The following is a 21,606-nucleotide window of genomic DNA, read 5'->3' on the forward strand; positions in this document are numbered from 1 at the left end:
GGCATTCCATATAAAATATTATGTGTTACGTGTTTTGTTTTTATGTAATCACTCAGTAGGGTTACACATAAATAATATAATTAAATCACGTAATCACGAAATGAGTAGTTAAAATCATGTAGTCACGTAATAATACATAGTCAACTATTGTTACGTAATTACGTAATCACTTACTAGGGTTTCACATAAAGTACTATAATGAAATCAAGTAATCACGCACTGTGTATTCAAAATCACGTAATCACTTGGTATTTAAAATAACGTAATCACGTAATGGGTATTCAAAATCCTGCAATTTTTTTAAAGAAAAATATAGCAATATGCTGCTCGAATTAAAGAGAATGAAATGCTCGTTAATACGGTGTAAGTTTTATAAAAAAAATATTAATGTATGAAATAGTTATAGCCGTTTGAAAATCAAGAGGAAGTGGGTTTATGAGTCAACATTTGATTTTTCTATTTTACCCTTTTCCCTACTTGTTTCCCTTATTTTTAATTAGAGTAAACTGCCATTTTGGTTCCTGTGGTTTGAGCACTTTTACCAGTTTAGTCCAAATCTCAAATTTTTTAAATCTGGGTCCCTGTGGTTTTACTTTTATTGTCATTTTAGTCCAAAATTCAAAAAGTTCATTTTTTTACTGTTGCAACCTGCCTTTTTTGTCTTTTAGTGCAAAGGTATTTTTGTCCAACTAATTTTTATTTAACATATTTTTATTTAAAAATACATTTAATTTCTTTAAATACCCTTATTAATATACATTTTCCCATCTTCTTCCTCCTAAAGATCTTGAGGGGCATTAGTGAAAAAGCTTTTTGAAGTCACCTATATTTGCAAGTTACAATCTACAATCTCTGTTGCCATCTTGATCTAAATTAGGTATTCTCCATCTTGATTTAATCTTTATCAAATAAATTGGTACAAGATTTTGGAAGTCGTGTTGGGCCTTTCTTTTTTTTGGATCTTTTACAGTTGGCATTCTTTCGGATGATGGCAATAAATCGAGCTTTCGTTGCTGCTCAATAGCAAGAACAATAATCGATCAATCATTCTCTCAGTATTATTCTGGTCAGAACTCTAGCTGTTCTCTGTTTTGTCTTTATTAATAAAATCATTCAAGTTGAAATTTATTTCTTAACTGATTGTTTAATAAAATCATTCAAGTTGAAATTTATTTCTTAACTGATTGTTCTTGTTCAAATTAATCGGAAATTAATATTCTTGAAGGATTGTTGATTCATATAAATGAACTACTGACTTTAAATTGGGATATAATAGTTTATGTGTTATTTAAATTGTTTACAAGAGTTGATTTGACAGGATTCAAGAAATTATTAAAAGATAAAAGATGAAAACAGGGATATAATAGCTTTGGTTGACTTTGATCTCAAAAAAAGGGAATGAGTTTCATAGAACTTTAACACAACGATTATGAAAGTAAGATCGAAATTGAAGGGGGATGGGGAAATGTATTTGGGAGGAAGAAGATGAGGAAATGTATATTAATAAGGGTATTTAAAGAAATTAAATGTATTTTTAAATTAAAAATATGTTAAATGAAAATCAGTTGGACAAATATACCCTTGTACTAAAGACAAAAAAGACAGGTTGCAACTGTAAAAAAAATGGACTTTTTGAATTTTGGACTAAAATGGCAATAAAAGTGAAACCACAGGGACCAGATTTAAAAAGTTTGAGATTTGGACTAAAATGGCAAAAGTGCCAAACCACAGGGACCAAAATGGCAGTTTACTCTTTTAGTTATGGGTTCTATATATGAGGAACACTTAATCTCAACCATTGATCTTGCAAATCAAGGGCGAAACTTATCTCCTACACTTCGTACAATTCTTTCTTTTTGTACAATAACTTTTCTCTATAAATGATATCAAATTATGATAGATTATCGATTAACGAAGTAGAATCAAATACAAACCACATTTCGTATACAAACTGTAAGAACCATTTAAAAAGTGTCATGAGAAATCTAACAAATTATAGAGAAATGGTAAAATAATAACCTAAATAATATCAGTTATATTGAATTCCTTATAATTATGCTAACAAGTAATTATTTTTTTAATCTTCCTTTTGTTTTCAATGTCATAAAGAAAAGTATTGATATTATTCAGATATATGCTAAAATCAATTATCTTGGTTGATTTTCATATGCTAATATAATTTAAAAGTGCTACTTTTATATATGTATTGTTTTAGTATGTGCTAATTTAATTTTTTAAGTGATAGGATCTGTTCTCACGATTTATAGGATAAATATGATTTGTATGGTAACCAACCCCATCAATTAACGATATATGATCTAATTTTTCATTTAAGATATTTGAAAGTTTTAAAATGTGGCGTAAAAGTACCATATACCTATTTAAAATTATAATTAAATTGGTTAATACTGTCTCAAAAGCTTTCGGGCAGGGAATTCTCCCTACATCATTTGTCCGAAATATCTATAAAGAATTTCAATTTGATTTGATTACGCACACCATATATTCAAATATTTTTAATTAAATTAGGTTGTACTTACAAGAACATCTAGGACACAAAAAATGCAAAGAGTCAAAGACAATCTAAGTTAAACACATCTATTTATTCAACATGGTTTATATGCATACTTTATTATATATGATATATTTATAAAAATGTATGATCTTGCCAAATACCATACGTAATTATTTCACCGTCGTGCCTTCGGACAAGTGAGTTATTGGGATTTCCTCAAAATTGATGGTGGACTCGGGTTACCTTCGGAGTATTCTGTTTGGTCCAGTAGATGCCCCAAGAGTGCTTGAGACTGATTATGTTAACCGTTCAGAAAAAAAAACCCTTACAAAATGTGTTCTATACTTCCACTACGTAATCTCATGCAAATTGAATTTTAAGTCATAAATACAACTCAGAAATGTATATAAAAATGATATAAGTATATAGATACATACATAAAAATTAATATATCACGAGTTTTTAGAACTTGTGTGTTGTGCCGGGACCATCAAACTGAATTAAAATAGACATAAAAACGTTGAACCATGGATGGACGCTATGGGTTGTCAACTCACCAAATTTAAAAAAAAAACGAAAGAGAAAACACAAAAAATAAGAACACAACTCACAAACCAATGTTTTTAAATCTGCATCAATAATCGAACCGGCCTGCCTACGGGTATATTTATCAGATTGGTCAGACCAGTCATATCGTTTTAAGAACCGAATATAATCACACAATTAAATAAATGTACAGATACAAAATTAAAAGAACAAATTGTATTTCATATAAAAATAAGTTTATCTTAAGAATGTATTAAATTATATAATATAATAACAAAGATAATAAAAAAAGTTAAATAACAAATTTAGTATGAAAGTATGAAGCAAATGTGAGTTAAAGAGATAGTGGAGAGCATGAGGAACATATAAGAGTAACCAATCAAAACAAAAGAAATTAAATAGTAAATATGTGTAAGAAAAGAAACTTACTAAATTATATAGGAGAAATATGTGAAATACGTAATCATCACTGGTGCTCAAGTGGTGGCTACAGGTATTTAAGTTCCATTTATGGTGGATCCGGGTGAGTTTTTCTCTATAGGTCTCAAGTTCGAGTCTAGGTGATAGGGGTTTCTCATTGAGGTGTTTAAATTGAGGATCTATTGTGAGAGAGGGCTCTCTAGCGCGGACCCGGTTAAGACAATGTATGCTAGACCTCCCGACATTCGCGAATAATTCACTCCTTTCAAAAAAAAAATACATGTGAAATACGTCAATAAGTCATTAGGGTGGAGGGAGTGGTCACCATTTGGGGAGTGGTAAACTTATTTTCTAACCAAATAATGTCATGTCATCTCAAGTCCCCACTCTACTTCTCATTTTGCACTCAATCATTAGCAATGGTCAAACATATGAAGAGTGGTAAACAATTTAAAAAAATAATTACGATTGGTTGAAAAAGAGCGGGGTCCACCATTAACTCTCTCTCTTTTCTCTATCTCTTCTCTTCTCTTTCGGTGTCTCTATCGCTGAGTAGTCACCGCCTCCTCCACTCCCCACTCACCGATTAACCCCCGACAATGGTTCCCCAATCGGTAAACTACCCTCCCCGATCAAGTCAACGATACCACCTCCTCCACCCTTATCTTTAAAATTACCACGTGTTAGATGGTCTCCCAAGGAGGCTAATGCGGTAAGTCAAAGTAGTGACCACGTCATTGATTTAGTCAACGATTGCTACCAATTAAAATAATGTGCTAATTATGTGTTTCTTATGTTAAAATCATGTTTGTGCTTTTATTATTATTTACAAAGGGATGGGGTTGTTCAATATAGAACAAATATTAATTATTTTTTTGCCCTACATATATGAAAATCAGACGTTTGAAGATCGCTTCTTATTTAGGTTGTATGAGATCGATATAAGAAGAAAAAAGAAATAAAAGACAAAAGAAATGTATAGATCAATTGTAAGTTTGTAACGTTCACTTCATGTTTACTTTTCATTTCGGTTTTAGTTATGATATTTATAGTTGCATTTATACAAATTGTATTTTATATATGTAGAAGTGTAACATCTGTATTTTTTTAAAAGATTTTTAGAAAAATAGAAGTTAGAATAATGAAAAGCTTAATCTAATCATTTGCTAATTATAAATCCAAGTTAAAGTTATAAGAGATGAGAAGTATAAACATGTATACACTTAACTAAATTCAAAATATGACGAAGTTTTAAAATGCAAGTTTATACATGGACTCGGTAAAGGGTCACTTAGGCCTTTTTTACCGGTCAACAACTCAGCATAGAGATCCAAAATGTTTTGCAAAAGGCCAACAAGATTTGCGTTGGATAGAAATTGAAAATAGTTAGTTTACTACACTTATCTTCGATTATTTTAATTCTTATGATAAATACATAAGAGCAGTCTACGAATTAATTAAGTATTCTATATAATTTTATATAATAAAATATATAATTGAATTAATGATCTATTTTTTTTAGCGGCAAACACACTATATATATAAATATATAGAGCCCAGCAAGGATTGGAGAAAAACAATACAAAACGATCAGAATGCAGAAAAATTATAACAGACTCGAGACATCAAATGACACCCAATTATTCCATTCGGGCGTGGCCAGCTTCGACCGATTAGTATCGTTAATGATCTATTGCTATCACTTAGCATAAAGACCCACCCATACTTCAAGAAAATAATTACAAATATGAGTTACGAAATTAGTATCGTTAATAAAGTTTAACACTCTAATTACACAGTTAACTTAAGATGCATTTTTAAAGTAACAATGTTTTAACTTACTATTCTTTTAATTTTATTTGATCAAACGGTTGATAAAATAGAATTGTGATGAATAGTAGTTTTTTAATGTTACTTTTTAATACTATTTCATCGATCATAGTTGTGCCCGAAATACAACCACAAAAACCCAAGAAAACCAAAGTGAAAAACAACACAAGAAGAAAAGGGTTTGACACGACGATCGTGGAGGAAGTGTTGTCACGAGCGTGGGTTAATGTTTCTCGAGATCCAATAAAAGGTTTAATTTTTTTCCCAATTATACACTGATATGTAAGACAACATAGTTTTCAATATCTAAAACCCAAATTTTAGTAGTTGTATATTGCAATTTCACCTTGAATTTTCTTAAATGTTTGTCTACTGGTGTTTTGTAGGTTCTATGGTTAAAAAGATGGATTTCCAAATAAAAAGACGAGTTTAATGGAAAAGATCAAAAGCTGTGGGATCAGGCCCAAGTACGATTGGTACCATTTGGAGTAGGGTACGGATCATACCGTTTAAAGATAGGCTGGATGGCACCACCTTTTAGAAGTCGAAACCCTAGTAGACCTAGACGCTGACGTTGAAAGGTGCGGGTCGTACTTGATTAATGAGCATACGGGTCGTACCTGATATACGTTAAATTATACATGTTTTTATACCCCAAAACACTTCCGTTTTAAGCGTGTTTGACCGAAAACTCGACGGTTAGGTACCAAAATCGGTACTTTTATATTTTTAGGTCTTAAACAGAGCATAAAGGAAAATTCTGATGAAAACGGACAAATTCTAATGCATTTCTGATAAAACGGACATAAAAATCTGATGACTGCCAGGTGTCGCATGGCCGTGCGATCCAACCGCACTACCGTGCGAGACCTCCGACCTCGGAAGCACTGCCAGTGCGACTCATGGTGCCGCTGATTACTCGAACCGCACTCCCGTGCGAGCCAACCGCACCCCCATGCACCACCTGGACCATACTTTCTGATCACGATTCTGATGACCTCGCACTACCGTGCGACCAGTCGCATGACTGTGCCGATCTGGTGACCTAGACAAGTTGTCCACTAGTCCACTTGGCTGACCCGGGATCGCTGAAACTGACGTCACCCGACAAGGCCTGACCGCACGGCCGTGCGACCCAACGGCACGGTCGTGCCAAACTGAAAATTGCCTATAAATAGCAGCATTAGCTACTGATCAAAATGTTTCCATGTTTCTGGGCGATTTTTGGGTTCCGAAGCAGTCCTGATCAGACCCTTTTGAAGCTTAAAGATCGAATGGAAGCATAACCGATCCAACCCATCAATTCCTTGCTTGTTTATGGTTCGATTCCTTGTTCTTGAACATGTATTCTGATCATTTTGCAAGTTATGAGCTGATGTTAGTTTATGTTTAATGTAGTTTATGTAATAGTAGTTATAAACTTGTTTCTTGAATGAACTTTATGTTGTACTCTTGTTTGTATGAAACTTAAGTACTTTTTTCATGTTTGAGTCTCCATGATTATATAATGAACGTTTCATTGATGTTGAGTTCCTTATTATGTTTGATTGTCTTGGATAATGAATCTGTGGTTAGTGGGATGGTAACTATTTCTTGATTAATCACTTGTTTGTAAACTTGTTTACACCATGAAACTCGAGAGGGGTATTGGTTTTATCCAAGATATATCTTATTTTGATTAGGAATACTTTGTTGCACGTAAGGGTTCTAACGAATTATATGGTGTTGATTACATGTTCTTGCATGCGGTTTATGATCCTTGTTTAGTAGTTTTGGTCTGAAATTACTGACATGGTAGATTTGTATTCAAGACTTGTAAAGGTGAAATATGTTGTTATATGATCTACTTAAATGCTTATCCTCGTGGCTGTATTGTGACCATCGGTATTGCCTTCTTTGATAAGTGAGGTTAGAAAACTCCTAGCGGATGACTAATCTATCTTTAAAGGTTTACATGAATGAATATCAATAGCTCGCTAAAGAATGATTTTAGGTGGTTAACGTTTTTTTATCGCGTTAACTTTCCGAAGAATCATCATGTTAGAAAACTCCTAGCGGATGACTAACTGTCTTGAAATTGGAAAATTGATTAAGTGCTTTTGTGACATATCTGATAGATAACATGTTTAGGTTGTTTGTGAAACAAGATAATAGTATATTTATGTTTTAGTTGTAATTTAGATAACTTAGTTAAACAACCATTCACCTTATCCTATTATCCGGTAATATAATAACAAAGATTTAGTACATTATAACGCCCGTGTTCCATGGATCGATATCTGGCTCTTACCAATACTTTGCTGCATATATGACGGGATACACTTGTCCTTTGTTGTGTGTGTTTTAATGTTAAGGTATAAACCATTTTTATAAATATAAAACACATTTCGTTACATGTGAACATATTGTAAATAAATATGTATGCAAACATGCACGTCAAGTTTTTGGCGCTGCTGCCGGGGACCACGGCGAAATTAATGGAACAATCCGAGTTATTATTCTACCGGTGTATAAACTGTCAATAACTGTTAATATCTGTAAATTTTTGTATTTATTTATTTTCTTATACTTAACTGTTTAACTAATTTTTGTTTTCTTTGATTTACTAATTTGTAAACACCTAGCCTGGCACACCCACTAGGACTAACCGTTTGACTAACTTTTCTTTTTTCTAGTTTTACTAACTAGTGAATACCTAGCCTGGTACGCCCACTAGGTCTCACTTTTGACTAACATCCTAACTTCTTATTTTATTATTCGACTAACATTTAATTCATTTATTTAATTCAGTTATGTGTTCGGAATCGAACCATTTTTCTTTTATTCTTTCATTTCAGTTATTTTAATTCAGTCATTTCATTTCTGTACTTCATTCATTTATTTATTTATTTCATTCTAATACAGTTATTTCAGTATTTCATTTTTTTTCAATTCAGTTATTTCATTCCTGTTTATATTTATATTTACGCCCGTGTTCGGAATCGAACCATTAATATATATATTTATTTCATTTATGCATTTATTTCAATTACATTTATTCATTCTTGTTCATTTTTTTTATTTAGTTAACTGCTTATTCATTCATTTATTTATTTGTACTCAATTGTTTATTTATTTACTCCACAAAAATAAAACAACACTTTCTGATAAAATCATCAGATTTTCTGATAGATTTTGATAAACCCACTCGATTTTCTGAGACAAAAATTTCCACTTCTGATGAATTTATTTTGATGAATTTATCAGATTTTCTGATGGATTTTGATAAACCCACTCGATTTTCTGAGACAAAAATTTTCACTTCTGATGAATTTACCACATTTTTTGGTAAATTCAGATGGATTTATCAGAAATTCTGATGGAAATAAAATTTTCATCAGATTTTTATCAGATCTTATCAGATTTTCTGTTATGTAGCAAAAGACTTTATGATAAAACCATCAGATTTCTGATAAAATTATCAGATTTCTGATGAAGTTATCAGAATTTCTGGAAAAATATAAAAATTTCAGATTTTCAATGAGATAATCAAATTTCATTAGATTTTTATCAAATCTCATCAGATTTTCTGATAAAAAAAGTTTTCAAATGTAAATAAGTAAATAAACAAGTAAATAGTTAAGTAGTTATATATAATTGTATATATATATGTATATAATATAATAGTATTATTATTTATATTTATATTACTTATATTATTATTATTATGTTATTTTTTCCGTATAATGCATTCCTTATTACTTGCAGGTTAATGTCCACAACCCCTGTACCAGCTATTGCTGAGCTAGGCAACCAACCAGAAAATAACCTAAGAAGAAGCAGGCGGCTTCGCGAAAGATCACTTGTTGTGGCACAACGGATTACGGCCGCAATCGACGAACCAGTGATACTTTCTGATAGCGAGAGTTCAGAGGACGACAGAGGAAGCATTATGGTGGAGGACGACCAACCTTTGAATGAGACCGGCCGTCCAGGAGGAGAGGGCTTGCTACCAAGCATCGCCCGACCTACGATAGCAGCACCGAGTTTTGAAATTAAATCTAGTATAATTAACATGTTACAAAATTCTGTGCAGTTTGATGGGAAGGATCACGAAGATCCAGGTCGGCACATCGCATCATTTCTCGAAGTGTGCTCGACTTTCAAAATTAGAGACGTTTCTGAAGACACAATTCATTTGCGACTCTTTCCATTTTCTTTGCGAGACAAAGCTCAATCTTGGCTTTTGCTCCAGCAGGGTCCATCACGACTTGGAACGAGATGGCAGATCTTTTTATGCAAAAATACTTCCCTCCGGAAAAGACAGCTAAGCTAAAGAACTGTATAATGACATTCAAACAGGACGAAGGATAATCTCTACACCCAGCTTGGGAGAGGTTCAAAGATCTTCTAATCGATGTACCATATCATGGGTTGTCCAAAAGACAACTTGTGTTGAACTTCTACCAAGGACTCAACTACGACTCACAAGAACGCATAGACGTATATGCAGGAGGTGATCTTGGAACTAAGACACCAACCGAAGCCTATGTAATTATAGAAAAAGCTACCCTGAAGTCAAGTTCGCGTCACAGTGGAGTGCGAAATAAAGCATCATCTATTCCTGGAGTTCATCATGTGGACACATATACGGCTCTTGCAGCACAGATTGGAGCTTTGGCAGCATGGTTTGATCGAGCTCAGAACGTTTCGCAGGTATAATCAACATGTGAGCAGTGTGGAGTGTCACACGAGCCAGGTACTTGTGAGTAGGGTGTTATGTTTACATGCCACGAAGAAGTGGACTATCTGGGCAATCAAATAAGGCCCCAAAATAACCCCTACAATAACACGTACAATCCGGGGTGGAAAAATCATCCGAACTTTGGGTGGAAATCTAATTCTAATAACCAAAACCCACTGGGATATGCTCAACGTGCCCCCGCTCCACAACAGCCTCAGGGACAGCCTTACCAATCTCAAGGTCAGTCCTTCCTGCCACAATACCATCATCAAAGCTCCGGGAACAGTTCACAGCCGCACGCCTCTCAAAGTAACTCTAAACTAGAGGAGATGATAACACAGCTGTTAGGAAACTTCAATTGTGCTAATCAGATAGCCGAGAACCGCTACCAGCAACATGAGGAGCGTTTCTTGGTCCAAGAAGGGGAGATGAGAAGTCAGAAAGCTTCCATCCAGACCATTGAGAATCAGGTTGGACAGTTGGCTAAGATGTTGTCTGAGAGACCTCCGGGCGGTCTTCCAGGTAACACAAAGCCAAATCCGAAAGGGCGTGTCAATGCCCCGCACGTTTAACAAGTGTGGGGAGAAGGAGTCTAGCTATCGACTCGCTGACAAATTTAGCGAGCGTATTTTCACACGCTAAGGGTAATTCTGTAAATATTACATTTATCGCATTTATTTCCTTGTTCGTTAACTTTTCATGTTTTTAGTAGGATTGAACAAGGTTGATTCATGTCTTCGGAAGTTTTGAAGTTAGTTTAAAAGTTAAAACATGTAAAACCTGGCAAAAATGGTAAAATCTATTGAGAAAAAAGAGTTGAAGAGCATTCTGTTACTTCTGTCTGCAGAATGTATAGATGACACACGGCCGTGCACCTGATCCGCATGATTGTGCACTTCATAATCACATCTGACCAAGAACAATGTGCATAAGGTGGTCGTCGGACACGCAATACCGTGTGAACCGATTGCACTACCGTGCACAGCGGCAACGTTGCGAACCACTGTACACAGGTTGATGCGCACGGCCGTGTACGACTTATTAGCAACAATAATATTTCAGGTTATAAAAATGACTTTTCAAAAAAAAAAAAAAAAAACCTTCAAAATTACTAACCCTGGCCGCACACCCGTTCTTGGCTCTCCCACTCCTAAAAACAACCAATTTTTGCAAGGATTTAACTCAAATCTTCAATCAAGGTATGATTCCTTACTTGTTTTAGTGTGTGTTTATTTTTGTTTAATAATGGATTTGGTTTTACTCATTTAACGGTTTGATCAATAGTAATGTTTGCTGTTTAGTTAAGTGACGTACTTGGCAGGTTTGTAAGGAATGCACACAGAGTTGAGAAGACTTATATTCAAAATCTATTTCATACAAGTCTACTCCAACTCTGAGGGAGTACCTCTATCCTTTTTCACATTATTAGTTTAGCTATTCATAATCGCTTAACTAATACATGTTTCACATTGGGGACAATGTGAAGTTCAAGTGTGGGGAGGGGATAAGGTTAACTTTGTTTGTCCTTTCGTTTTTGTAAAAAAAAAAATACAAAATACAAAAACGGCCAGTTGTGTTCTTTAGAAAGCATCAGATTTGATCAAAACCGACAAGCCAAATTGATTTTTGAAAAAGATAACTAAAAGCGTGACGAAACAAAAGAAAGACTAGCATGTTTATCTTTATATTTATACCCATTACTTCCGTTTACGTGAGCATATTTTTGAGCCTTTACTGTTGCTTCTTTGTTTTTGCGGAAAATGAGTGAGCCAGATGTTTCATGTAATTTAGAACTTGTTATTTGTATACTTTTCAAGATCATGAATATGTGAAATTGCATGAAAATGACGGAGGCACTTAGGATACCCTTTTGTGTTAGCCTTTTTCTTTGTTTATATCCCACACCCAACATTATCCATTAGTCCGCCATGTTGAGCCTATTTTCCGTGTTTTTCCAATTATACCCAACTACTTAGCCTACTTAACCAAATTTAGCCTTTTTATTTTTAAATCTTTGTGTTAAAACTCGGCCAAAGTTATTATCCAACTAGCTTGTTTGTAATTTTTCCCTGTTAAAAAAAAAAAAAAAACTCAAGAAAATAGTGATCGAAAAACAGATCAAAAGACGATCAAATTAGAGCAATTTTAAGCACTGAATAGTACAAATATGTTGTATAGCTCGAAAAGTGTAAAATCGTCTTTAAGCGTTATTTTTGTACAGTTGTTGATTCATTTACGCTAGTTACAAATAACCACCGAGTTTTAACCATTTAGCCACTTTTAAATATCCATTCCATACCCTTAACCATAGCCTATCGTTACAACCATCAAAGGCCTCTTGATTTATGTTTTTTTCGCATATTAATTGGTGAAGTTTAGATCTTTTGGCAAGCTTATGATATTGCATGATTCATTGAATAGGCACCGAGTGTTTAACATACACATTATATGTATGATTCAGAAATTTAACCGAGTGTGTGTGAACATTGTGAAAAATATAAGGGTTTGCATGCTAAGTCAATCGAACATTGAATCATTGCTTTATAATTATCCTTTCATACATCTAACAAAGCTTGTTTGTTTTAAATCTTTGATGATGACTTTTTGAAAACCAATTTGACCACCAAACAAATTAGTAACTTTGTAAATATTCGGATTTGATTCCGTATTTTATTTTAAGTTTGCTTGAGGACAAGCAAAGTTCAAATGTGGGGATGTTTGATATACGTTAAATTATACATGTTTTTATACCCCAAAACACTTCCGTTTTAAGCGTTTTTTTTACCGAAAACACGATGGTTAGGTACCAAAATCGGTACTTTTATATTTTCAGGTCTTAAACAGAGCATAAAGGAAAATTCTAATGAAAACGGACAAATTCTGATGCATTTCTGATAAAACGGACAAAAAAATCTGATGACTGCAAAGTGTCGCACGACCGTGCGATCCAACCGCACTACCGTGCGAGACCTCCGACCTCGGAAGCACTGCCAGTGCGACTCATGGTGCCGCTGATTACTCGAACCGCACTCCCGTGCGAGCCTACCGCACCCCCATGCACCACCTGGACCATACTTTCTGATCACGATTCTAATGACCTCGCACTACCGTGCGACCAGTCGCATGACTGTGCCGATCTGATGACCTAGACAAGTTGTCCACTAGTCCACTTGGCTGACCCGGGATCGCTGAAACTGACGTCACCCGACAAGGCCTGACCGCACGGTCGTGCCAAACTGAAAATTGCCTATAAATAGCAGCATTCGCTACTGATCAAAATGTTGGGTTTTTCTCCATGTTTCTGGGTTCCGAAGCAGTCCTGATCAGACCCTTTTGAAGCTTAAAGATCGAATGGAAGCATAACCGATCCAACCCATCAATTCCTTGCTTGTTTATGGTTCGATTCCTTGTTCTTGAACATGTATTCTGATCATTTTGCAAGTTATGAGCTGATGCTAGTTTATGTTTAATGTAGTTTATGTAATAGTAGTTATAAACTTGTTTCTTGAATGAACTTTATGTTGTAATCTTGTTTGTATGAAACTTAAGTACTTTTTCATGTTTGAATCTTCATGATTATATAATGAACGTTTCATTGATGTTGAGTTCCTTATTATGTTTGATTGTCTTGGATAATGAATCTGTGGTTAGTGGGATGGTAACTATTTCTTGATTAATCACTTGTTTGTAAACTTGTTTACACCATGAAACTCGAGAGGGGTATTGGTTTTATCCAAGATATATCTTATTTTGATTAGGAATACTTTGTTGCACGTAAGGGTTCTAACGAATTATATGGTGTTGATTACATGTTCTTGCATGCGGTTTATGATCCTTGTTTAGTAGTTTTGGTCTGAAATTGCTGACATGGTAGATTTGTATTCAAGACTTGTAAAGGTGAAATATGTTGTTATATGATCTACTTAAATGCTTATCCTCGTGGCTGTATTCTGACCATCGGCATTGCTTTCTTTGATAAGTGAGGTTAGAAAACTCCTAGCGGATGACTAATCTATCTTTAAAGGTTTACATGAATGAATATTGTAGGAACGTTTGACGACCTAACGAGTCGATCAGAAGAGCGCTTAGACAGAATCAGAGGCGGAATTCATTGATTCGGTCTTCGTTAAGCTTGATTTCACTACTTAACGTCTCTTTTATTGATTATCTGACAATTATACACGTTCTGGAGACAAATCGGCAGGGCTTCGCCGTTACACGCATAAGACACACACTAATCAGGTTCGCTCCTATGACCTATATATAGACTGTCTGGTTCGCTTTTATGTCATGACATAAAAGCGGACCTAACAACTTGACATAAAAGCGGACCTCAACCTTGACACATGAGCGGACCTAATCAAGTGACACATAAGCGGACCTCACCTTTGACATAAAAGCGAACCTAACTAAACTTATGTGTTTCTTGATTTCCGATCTCTCTACAATCAACCCTAACCTAAGACTCGAACTAAGATGTGGTCGACAGACAACTGCACCAACAGACTCCCCCTTGAATGTTGACGGAATCTTCAGTGAGAGTCTTCAACATGACATTATCGATTTCGATCAGTCTTCTTCAGGAACTCTGCCTGGGATCATATGCCTGGATCCTTCTCTGGCTCTAACTTTCATCAGACTCCCCATATCATCATGCTGGGATCTCCGTCTGGAAATCGTTATCACCATTGAAATCAACTCCTGGCTTTATCTCATCAAACTTCTTCTCAGGTTCTGATGTATCTCCTGGCTTTCCGTAGCAACAGGATCAGAAACTTGCACAACTCAAACAATCTATCTCAAACAAACACAATTGTGATTCAACTTAATGAATCAACTAATCATTTAAGAATAATCAAGAGTTTTTCACATTTTACAATTTATTAAACTTTCCAAAATCTGATTAACCATTTCAAATCACTTTAACCAAACCAACTATTCATCTTGTTTAGCCTTTGAGATTTTGAATTTCAGCTCTCCAACATCAGTTGTCGAAAATCTTTTTGCATTTTTCAAATATGAAACACAAATGCAATAACATCAATTAAAATGCAAAAATGAAATATATACAAACATATTTTTGTGAGTTCGTGCAAGAGGATCATATCGGCTGCTGACTAGACACTAGCACCGTTAAGCTGTTATTTCATTTTAAGCTTTTAAACAGTTCGCGTTGATTGTCGATATATTGATCCACTTAAATTCTCACAAAATGTTCAACCTGTTCGGGATACAGATTTAGTGTTTTAGAACTTAAACATCTACATGTGTCCCACCTCAGTATATACTCCCGTATCCAGACCCCAGTATTCAGTCTTACAGGTGAGTATACCACAGCTGATATCTGTTAAGGGGTTATGTGCGAGGGCCGTGAGAGCTCAGGTCGATACTTCCGTATACGCAGAGAGATGACGGCTTCGACTTTAAGGTGGGTCCCCTTTAGAGGATCTTTTATTACAACAACAAAGATTATCAATTTTATTGTTTAATCAGATTGCTGAGGGCGAGCTTGTATTTCAAAGCTTTTTGCAGAAAGTATTATCCGGGGACTAGGTCAGTACTTCCATACAGCAGAAGTCCCGGGATAATACCCCAGATATCACTGAGCATAAAGACCTAGTATCTCAGAATACGGGACCCTTCAAACAGGATTTCAGGGGTTACCTATATATCCTGGAGGTGTTCCCCACGTAGACGTAAGTAAAATTTATGTTTATATCCCAAACTGATCTACTAACTCTGTGAAAACCTACCGACACATCTTTAGCGAGACTGCTTAATTGCATTTTAATCACTACAAATCTTTAGCGTACTGTGCCAGTCTAGCTGATGTACTATCATTTCCCCTATTCACACTTAAAACTCATTTTTAATTTTTTCGATGTTTTTGACATTTTCAAATTTTCTGATTTTTTAAAATTTTTCTCCCCCTAAAATCAAAATATGTTTCAATTTTGATTTTCTGGGAAAATTTGAAACAAACTATACAAATTTGACAACATGATATTGAATTGCTTTGATTCGCCATCCACTTGATGTAAACAATCAGAACTCCCCCTCTCAACAAACAATTTTCCCATTATGATCTCAAAACACTTAAGTTTGTTTTAATCAAAATGGTTTTTCCGGAAAACTTAGTTTGTTTACCAATCATTTGTAGGTACTGGGGATCAAATCATGTAGTTAACTCAAGTTCAATTTAATGACCTTGATTAACCACTTGTCGGATTGATCTGATTCAAAATCTAAACCACTTGAATCAATCACAAACAAACCTTTTACCTTTTGAATGAATGACGTTACCGAATACGAATTTTAGAAAGATGCTGATTCATGCTCCACGCTTACCAACCTGGGAACTCCGGCAAGTCAGGTTTTTTCTATTTAAACAGATTCACCCAAGCCTGACGGTCCTTGGGTGATTTCGAATTCTTGTTCAACAATGGTGGAAAGTTTGCATCATCCATTGTTAAACCCGAATTCTCCTTTTTTACCTCAACAACCGGCTCTTCTAGCTTTGACAAACCAGAATCATTGCCTGCACATGGCTTGTCTGACTTTGATCTGTCAGATTCATCGCCTGAAGGTGGCTTGTCTGACTTTAACACATCAGATTCATCGCCGACCATTTTCTTCTTCTTCTTCTTCTTTTCTTCTTTCGTCATCAGATTTGTATCTGATGAATTCGTCTTGCTTGACTTTGCAATCGAGGGAGTCGATTCATCAGAACTCTTATTTTTACCAACAGATGAACCTGAAGACAAGATCTTCTCTAGATACTCTCTCGCCTTCTTCCTCTTCTTCCTCAGTCTGTCTTTCTACCCTTGAGAAAGCTTTACTTTCCTCTCTGGAACTTTCTGTTCTTGAGCCTTTGATTTTTGAACTTTTGGTTCTTGAACTTTCCGTTCTGTTGGCTTGACATTGACTGGAATCTTTGTCATTTTCTGAGAATTAACCCTCAATCTTTCATTTGATCTTCTTGGGCAATCTCTGGCAATGTGACCTCTAATTTGACAGTTATAGCATCTTCTCGTCTCATAATTCCAGCTTTGGCAGTTAACAGCAATGTGTCCCTGATAACCGCATCGGTAACACACTCTGTTATCGTACCATGTACCACCTTCACACCAAACGCTTAGATCATAGAATTGTTTGGCTTGGTGATATTCCTTCCTCACGTTTGCTGGATTTGGCTTTTAAGCACTGTGGTCCGGCCTGCGCCACTTATTTCCAACAAATTTTGAGTTTTCATTTTTTACTTTTTGTAATTTTTCATTGCGATTGGATGATCGATCTGATGAACTTTTATTATCTTTTTGAACATTTTTCAAATTTTTATCTTTTTGTTTCTGTTCCACTTTCTTCTTCAAAGGTTTTTGCTTAGAGCATTCACCTTTTTCAGTTGATTGTAGAACAGTTTTCTGAAATTTTTCTTTTAATTTCAAAAACAATTTTTGTTTTTCAACTTTTTCATTTTCATCATCAGATTTCTCATCACAATCTTCAACTTTGACATTGTCAAAGTTTGTGACATCGTCACTTATTGGAACTGAATTGATTGGTTTTGGACAGGGAAATTTCAGACTATCTGATGCAGTCGCAAAATCTATCAATTTCTTTTCAAGGTCATCAATCTTGCTTCTGGAATTTTCAGCTTCTTTTTCAAGCTGAGATATTCTACCAAGATGAGACTTGATCGAACTTTCATTCTTATTTTTCAAATTTTCAAGAACAGACTTTTCATTTTCCAATATTTTTATCTGTTCTTGGAATTTTGATTCATTAGCTTTCAAATTCTTATTTTCAAGCTTTATCCAGAAATCCAAATCTTCTGAAAATATCTGTTTGCTTTCAAGCTCTTTTTCCAATTCTTTGATTTTCTTTTTAGCACATTCACCTTCTTTCTCCAATTTTATAATTTTCTGAAGATGGGAATTTATCATTTTCTGTTTTTCAATGTTGTTTTTGCTAAACACATCTCTCCCATCTTCAAGAATTTTCATTTGATTTTGAAAATCTTTCTCAATTTTTGTTTTTTCAATTTCACAATTTTTAATCTTTTCTTCAAACTTCTGATTTTTCAATGACAAACTGTTAAAATTACTTAACAGTTTGTTGTTTTCAGCTTTTAGTTTCTCACAAATACCCTGAACCATAAGAATCTGTTTTTCATCAGTTTGCTTTTCATCTTTCAACTTCTTGACTTCTGATGTCAAACTTTCCGCATTCTTCAATAGTTTGTCATAATTAGTCTTGAAGCTGTCACACTTAGAGCACACTGTTTCACTCTTCACAAATTCTTCAGCTTTTGAAGCTCCTTCTTCCTTTGCCTTGAATGTACCTGCACAGAACATTTTAACGAAATCAAGAGGATTTCCATTATTATCAATATAACAACCTCTCTTAAAATCGTATTTCATCACATGTTTTGCCCTGATACATTTACCAATCCTTTTGATCATCTCCTCAATCACATCTAAACCCAGATCCAGCACATGATTTTCTAAAACCTTTATCATTTCTTTCTTTTTCCTTCTGGTCTCAGAATCATGAGTCTTTAGTTTGCTGATGAATTGGTTTAGAGGTAATTTTGAAAAATTTGAATCCTTACGCAAATTTTTCAAACGTTCACTCCATTCAACAGATAATGCATCTGCAAACTTTTCTATCTTTTCAGAATCTGATAAAAATATCTCATGATCTTTTAAAAAACTGAGTAAGACTCTATATCGATTTTCTAACTCTTCCAAAGTTTCATTCTGCAAACTCACAAAATATTTAAATCTTTTGACCCATCCATCCTTTTTCACATTTCTATAACTGTCATCAATAAAACCTCGATGCCAATCATTAAATCTCTCAAAATAATAGTTTTCTTGTTCATCAAATACCATCGCCATATTTCAAATTATTCCGACACGTCTTTGTTGAACACAAAAGCGAACCAGAATATTCCTAAAAGCGAACCAGAATGTTCACCCGAGCGGACCAGAAAGTGATCCTTCGAGCGGACCAGAATTGTCTCTATCAGCGAACCAGAAAGTGATCCTTCGAGCGGACCAGAATTGTCTCTATCAGCGGACCAGATGATGTCTTATAAGCGGATCTGATGATGTCTTATAAGCGGATCTCAACTGTTCGTAAAAGCGAACCTGTTATGTCACTGTATCAAAATATGTCCTTAAAAGCGGATCTGTCTAGTCACTCGAGCGGACCAGACATTCAAAGGTACACAAAAGCGAACTAGATAAAACACTATAAGCGGACCAGGCAGCACTTAAAAGCGGATCTCACTCGGACATACTTTTGACCAATTTATACTTCGAATTTTGACATCAAACTTTCCAGGGTTTGTCACTGTACTATTGCGCACAATCCTTGAAATTTTGAGCAGTTTTTAACTATTGAAAGTGTCTGAAATGATGAAAGAAGGTGTAGAAAACAGAATTTTTTAGCGAAAATCGAGCTAAACGGTAAGAACTCTTCCTCCTGAGCTCTGATACCACTTGTAGGAACGTTTGACGACCTGACGAGTCGATCAGAAGAGCGCTTAGACAGAATCAGAGGCGGAATTCATTGATTCGGTCTTCGTAAAGCTTGATTTCACTACTTAACGTCTCTTTTATTGATTATCTGACAATTATACACGTTCTGGAGACAAATCGGCAGGGCTTCGCTGTTACACGCATAAGACACACACTAATCAGGTTCGCTCCTATGACCTATATATAGACTGTCTGGTTCGCTTTTATGTCATGACATAAAAGCGGACCTAACAACTTGACATAAAAGCGGACCTCAACCTTGACACATGAGCGGACCTAATCAAGTGACACATAAGCGGACCTCACCTTTGACATAAAAGCGAACCTAACTAAACTTATGTGTTTCTTGATTTCCGATCACTCTACAATCAGCCCTAACCTAAGACTCGAACTAAGATGTGGTCGACAGACAACTGCACCAACAAATATCAATAGCTCGCTAAAGAATGATTTTAGGTGGCTAACGTGTGTTTATCGCGTTAACTTTCTGAAGAATCATCATGTTAGAAAACTCCTAGCGGATGACTAACTGTCTTGAAATTGGAAAATTGATTAAGTGCTTTTGTGACATATCTGATAGATAACATGTTTAGGTTATTTGTGAAACAAGATAATAGTATATTTATGTTTTAGTTGTAATTTAGATAACTTAGTTAAATAACCATTCACCTTATCCTTTTATCCGGTAATCTAATAACAAAGATTTAGTACATTATAACGCCCGTGTGCCATGGATCGATATCTGGCTCTTACCAATACTTTGCTGCATATATGACGGGATACAGTTGTCCTTTGTTGTGTGTGTTTTAATGTTAAGGTATAAACCATTTTTATAAATATAAAACACATTTCGTTACATGTGAACATATTGTAAATAAATATGTATGCAAACATGCACGTCAGTACCCGGTTCAAAACTTGAGTGAAAAGATACGTGTCATGCTTGATTAATGAGTGTATAGATTGACATAACTCTGTTCGAAAAGATAGTTGGGAATGATATCATGCTTGTTTAAGTGTATGTTGATGATATCATATTTGGCTTTTCGAATGACAAATTATGAAAAAACTTTGAGAAAGTCATGAAAACCAAAATTGTGATGCCCATGATGGGGGAACTTACTTTCTTCTTGGGTCTTGAAGTGAAACAACAAGATGATGGTATTCTGATTCATCAAGCCAAGTACATTGAGACATTCTTGAGAAATATAAAATGTCTTATTGTACTTCCAAGAACACTCGTGTTGCTGCTCAAACCTCTCTCACTCCTAATTTGTCTTGCAAGCCTGTCAATTGACACAACTACATATCCATGATTGGTTCCTTGAAGTACCTCACTGCTAGTCGTCCGGATATCATGTTCGCTGTCTACTATTGTGCATGTTATCAGTCTGACCCCAGAGAATCTCATGAACTTGTTGTAAACTTATATTCCGTTATCTCAAAGGTTCACTAACTCTTGGCTTGTGGTATCCAAGAGATGATAATTTTGAACTGGTGGCCTACTCTGATGCTGATCATGAGGGGAGGGGGGTGCAAGATGACGCGACGATCTGTTTTGTAGTTTGAAAAAGACACATGATGTTTGTGCATATATATGTATATTAAGAAAAGACTCTAATGTAATGCAGATTACATCTGTTTTCATGTATAGTTTGTACAGTAATTTGAGCTGTTTTATGTCATTTTACCATTGGTTTTGTATATTATGGTGTCTTATGTGCTTTGCAGGGTCTCGGGAGTGAGAACGAGTTGAAACATTGAGGAAACAAGCACATGGGAGGAGGTTTGGGCTTAGTGAAGGATTCTCATGAAATGAAAATGGATATTTAAGAAGATGAGATGATAGAGAATTGAATTACGAACCCGTAGGCGAAAACAATGAAGAAAACGGAGTTGAAACGAGAAAGTTATGAACGGAACCGTATTCTCAATACGCGAGCCGCTCGCCATCCGCGAGGAGAGGGACTATATGGCTCGCGAGGAGCGAGGTGAAGCCCTGGTCAGTGCGTAAAAGTCCATATTTA

At 35.1% G+C, this 21,606-nt stretch overlaps 1 long non-coding RNA gene across 1 annotated transcript; it reads left to right on the forward strand.

Annotated features, from left to right (window-relative positions):
• The first annotated feature begins 786 nt into the window (after positions 1–786).
• On the forward strand, positions 787–6,607 carry LOC118482121. Its single transcript, XR_004867336.1, has 3 exons — positions 787–1,066; positions 5,424–5,561; positions 5,698–6,607. It is a non-coding gene; the product is annotated as an uncharacterized LOC118482121 (long non-coding RNA).
• Positions 6,608–21,606: the final 14,999 nt, after the last annotated feature.

This window comes from Helianthus annuus, chromosome 9 (genome assembly GCF_002127325.2).
Source record: "Helianthus annuus cultivar XRQ/B chromosome 9, HanXRQr2.0-SUNRISE, whole genome shotgun sequence".
NCBI lineage: Eukaryota > Viridiplantae > Streptophyta > Magnoliopsida > Asterales > Asteraceae > Helianthus > Helianthus annuus.